The following is a 5,054-nucleotide window of genomic DNA, read 5'->3' on the forward strand; positions in this document are numbered from 1 at the left end:
CCATTTATGCCATAACACATTCTAATTTAAATTTTAGCTATTGTACCTGCAGATGGTGCTTTTACTGTATTCTTTTAAATATGGCACACTTAAAAACAAAATATTTCTTCTATTAATGGCCTGCATGTTAAATTTTGAGGTAAAAAAAGAAGCAGAAAGCTCTTATATGCAGCGTAGATACGTCTTTATTTGATGCTTTGTTTTTTCTTAAATTGAGGGTCACAAAATCTGGATATTTCTTAAATTAAGGGTATCATAGTCAAAGCACTATGGCATGCTTTCATTTCTCTAACCCTGCCTTGAATGCTACAAAGTGAATTCATCAATAATACCCTGCATCAGGGAGTTCTAAAGGTTAATTACCAATTCAATTAAAAAGTACTTCTTTGTATCAAATTGGCTGCCTTTCTTTTTCATAGCATAGACCTTTTATTTTACAAAGAATAGAAAACACAAATGGCCTTCTCTGTATAATTTTTGGTCTTTTCCAGACCAAATATACTTAGTCTTTATCCTCCGGGGAATTTATGTTACATGGCAATAATTATTTATATTCCCCACTGTCGCAGGGCACCTCGGTGCTCCTGCTCCTAGAGAGGAGAAACTGCCAGGGAGAGAGCCCTGGCAGGACAATAATGAGCACAGCTGCGGGTTGCCGGGGCAACTAAGGAGAGCCAGCTGGCCAGAAGGGGGCAGGGCCTAGCCCTTATAAAACCCAGGGCGGAAGCCAGGTTGGCAGTTCCCTGCCAGCAGCCACAGAGGTAGGAGCTCCTGAAGCTAGGAGGCAAGCACTGTAGGAGCCACTCTAGCTGAGTGAAGGAGGGCAGCTCGAAGAGGTTTGAGCACCATGGTTTAGCCAGGTGACGTTGAGTTAAGTTGTGGCCAAGAGGCTTGTGTTTGGTTGTGGTTGTTTATTAAACCGGTGGTTTGGGTGAGGCTATAGGGGTTGGAGGAGGCCTCATAGGGGGCTCATGGTAAAGTGGGGACCCTGGCACCAGTGAGGGCGCACTAGGCCCTGAGAGTTGCAGGGCAGAGTGGTGGGGTCAGTTAAGTGCAGAGAGGAGTGGCTGAACCCCAAGGGACCCACAGGGGTGTGGGGCCCTAGTGCCAGCGAGGGCGCAGTATTTGCAGAGGGAACCCAAGTGGTGTGGGAACCCTGGTGCTAGTGAGGGCACAGTATCCTTAAAGGGGCCTCACGGTGGAGCGTGAGGACCCCGGCGCCCAAGGGGGGGATGCAGCAAGCCCCAGAGAGGGGCTGTATTATTAGGAGCCCAAGAGTGGATGTAGCAAGCCCCAGAGAGGGGGCAGTATTGTTGAGGAGCCCTAGCGTGGGCACAGCAAGTCCCAGAGAAGGGGGACTATTGAGAAGCCCAGGATGGGCGTAGCAAGCCCGGGTAGTAGGCCAGTGCTGCAATAGATCTCAGACAGGGGCAGGGTGCTGCGGTGGACCCCGACGAAAGGAGTTAGCAGCACAGAGCCCAGGAGAAGGGCAAAGTACGGCGGTGGTCCCCGGCAAAAGGGGATAGCAGCACGGTGTGCCTGGAGGAGGGAGGTTAGCAGTGCGGTGGGCCTAGGAGACCGTAGGGCTCGATACGAAGTCCCAGAGTGGATAAGGGTCCCTGAAAGGGATGACACTTTAGAGAAGGCCTAAAGTCGGCCTCAAGAGCCCCAAGAGAGGGGCAGTATACTAGAGGCAGCCCAGAGTGGGCACAGAGAGAGAGAGCGAGCCCAGGAGGGGGCACGTCCATAGAGCGTATGGAGTGGGCCCGAGGGAGCGGGTGAGTTGATTTGCAACAGGACAACGTCCAGAACATCTGTGAAGCTTGGGGCGTGGTATTAGGGGTTGGTAGGAGCCACACGTGGCCCTAAGGCTAGGGTGCCTGCGGAGCACCCGTCGTACAGGGAGACCCCGGGGGGTCCAGGAGAACACGGGGACGGAGGTCCCAATTAGCCGTGCCCAAGGAGGTGTAAGGCAGCCTCCTGAACTTACTGAACATCAAAGACGTGGCGGGCGAGAATAAGAGGGGGCCCCTGGGCCGGACTTGACACGGTGAGAGGGACCTCAGGGAGATCATGGCCCTCCTGAGGGACCCCACCGTGACACCCACTTATAAACTTTTTCTAACTTTGCCTATCTATGTATTTGATACAACATATGATATTCACTGTTTTCAACTAGTGGGCTGTGATCGTCAGATACTTCACCCACACAGAGATGATCACCCTCTTCAGCTATGTTTATTAGTAGTACTAAATCAATCTTGACAGCTGTTACAGAGCTAGAATCTTAATCTTTGTAGATATAGGTCCTGGTTCACCATTGTAGAACCCAGTTATATGTTCATGGTATTCCACGGATCTCAGTGGTGTAACCTATTTTAATCAATCCATCCAACTAATCCAGTACAATTCTTACTGAAGACGGAGGTCAATTGTCACAAATCAGGGCCCAGCCTTTTAAGATTTAATCAAGTTGTTGATTTTTACTGTTGATATTTCATTTGCTTTGGTGCTATGAAGGGTCTCTCTGGGTCAGCCTGTCTCTTGCTTTGGGGTTGCCAAAACAGGACTTGCCTAGGGAGTCTGAAAATATGGTCAAGATAACTCCAACCTCTTACCTGTAGTCTTAGTGTCTGCTCTCAGATCTCACAATTTTTGAATTTTTTCTGACCATTCTACTCTGGATATCCAGAGGCACAGGCATCCTCACTGAAATCTGTTTAGTTTTCACTGGATAGACTTGTTGCTCTTCCATGCCTCTGACACATGCAGGGGTATACTTAGGCTATGGACAAATGTACACTCGTGGAGGCTTCAGAAGGGATAAATCTCCCTAAACTACCCCCTGGATGAAGCAGGGTTAAAGTGGAAGTGGTTTTGCATGGTAATGCTACAGACTCGCACACAAACCACAGTTACAGCCTAGCAGTTGCTGCATATCAGCTCTTCCTTCCCTTTTGAAGCTACTACAAATGTATGTTTGTATATTGTTACTAAAGAGTAGTACTTTCATTCTGACTCTGATGGTGCTAGACCGCCCTATAAGAGTGAGCTTCTGTAAATGAGTGCATATCTTATCTACCTGAGTCATTATAGCAGAGGTGTGGTCACTAGAGTTATGAAAGGAGTTGCTTAGGTAAGTAAACTCCTCAAGACAAGGCTGCTCCTTCTAGATTGTGGGATCATCTGAGGTCATATGGGCACCTATACACATTAGGGCTCTGCGAAATGGCTCTGTTTCAATTCCAATTTGGATTCAGCCATTTTGGAGGGACAGTAATTCGATTTGCTGTTTCAGATCACTGTCCCAATTCAATTCGGCTGAATCTATTTCAGAATTTCGACACTGATTTGGAGATCCGGTCATAAACTATAATGTGGAATCACTAAAATACCTATAACTTTGTCATTTTCTTGCTGATTCAGATGAAAAAGGCAGGAATGGTAGCCCCTTATGAGGGCATGAAGTCTGCCAGGTTTCAAGGAGGTAGGTGCAGGGGCTTCTGGGAAACTGCACCGCAAACTGTTCAAAGCAAAACTCATGACACTTGTATGTGTTAAGGGGTGTCTGTAGGTTGTAGCCGTGTTGGTCTAAGGACATAGGCAGACAAGGTTCTTTGGGTCAAAATGATATCTTTTATTAGACCAACTGAGTAGTTGGAGAAATATATTTTAGCAAGCTTTCGGGTTTAAAAACCCTTCGTTGGGCTGAGAGAGCATCTGCAGTTGGTGTGTCTGCTCTTCCTTGATGGAAGAAATAGTAAAGATGCCAGAGGATGGGATGCAGGCAAGAAGGCCAGTCAGTGAAAATGTAAATTGAGGCATCAGGGGGTGAGAGATGGGCTTGGAGCGGGGAGGAATGGGGATGTAGCAGGTAAAAGTGAACGGGTACCTGGGGAGTCAAATGTCAGGCAGGTTATAGTGTGTCCTAGTGTGGCTCAGCAGGGAAATCCAATGTCTATATTTAGTTCATGATTTTCTGTATCTAGGAGGTTGATGAAGTGAAAACAAAGGCTTTTAAGCCCGAAAGCTTGCTAAGATATATTTATCCAAATACTCAGTTGATCTACTAAAAGATATGATTGACCCAAAGAACCTTGTCTGCCTTGTGTGTGTTAAGGCAGAGAGGAATTAATGCAGCAGGGATGGTAGCATGTAACGGGGGGCCTTCCCAGTGGTGGTTAGATCTCGGACTGCCCACCTGTTTCTGGGCCAACCACCCGCCCGCTTTTTCTTGCCATGCCTTGATGGAAAACCAATTCAGATGTTACCCAGGCAGGAGGCTGCTCATTTAGCCCCCTCATGTCTAGGGGTGACATCAGTTCTGCAGCTCTGTATCTCCCCTACACTGCGGCCCATGCCTCACAGATGGCATCCCAGGCAGCTAAGCTCACCTGAAGCTTCACAACTCCACTGTAACCAGCAAGCCTCAAGACTCTCAAAGATCTTACAGGTCTGGACTTTCCCTAGCCAGGACTGTGTGTGCATGTGGTGGCTGGAGGTTATAAGGCACCTCCTACCCACCGTTCACCAGGGAGGCTTGAGGTCCTGGCATTTCCTGGGGGCTGCCATGCCACCAGCAGTCCCACCAAGCCTCCCAACCCTGGCATGGTTCAGTTTCAGGTCATGCTCAGGACCTGGGGCCTCCTTGTTCCACATAGCCCCTGCCCATATCTCCAAGTTTGTTCTGGCATGGGAGTTGAGCAGGGCGATGTTCTTCCCCGATGACTGGTGATATAGTGAGTGCTGCCTCCAGCTCTGAGAGCAGGGCATTAAATGTTGTGAAACCAAACCACATATAAAAAGGAAATAGGTGTGGATGGAGTGAGAAGGGTGGCACTCCCTCTGTCTGCATGTGGAGCTTGGGGAACCCCAGCAGCAGGAGGTTCAGTTTCAGGAACACCAGCTGCTCCACCAAACCAGGATCCAAGGAGGTGCAGTGGGGTGTCACAACATCTCCAGCAATGCTGAACACCCTTTTGCTCAGAACACTGGTTGGTGGACAGGACAGGTGTTCCTGAGCAACCATGGCCAGATCCTGCCACATGTGGCTG

At 48.7% G+C, this 5,054-nt stretch overlaps 1 protein-coding gene across 2 annotated transcripts in view; it reads left to right on the forward strand.

Annotated features, from left to right (window-relative positions):
- Positions 1–5,054, forward strand: part of FREM1 (FRAS1 related extracellular matrix 1) — a 126,850-nt gene that overhangs the window by 119,280 nt on the left and 2,516 nt on the right. The gene's annotated exons all lie outside the window — the stretch shown is intronic.

Source organism: Alligator sinensis, unplaced genomic scaffold (genome assembly GCF_000455745.1).
Source record: "Alligator sinensis unplaced genomic scaffold, ASM45574v1 scaffold185_1, whole genome shotgun sequence".
NCBI lineage: Eukaryota > Metazoa > Chordata > Crocodylia > Alligatoridae > Alligator > Alligator sinensis.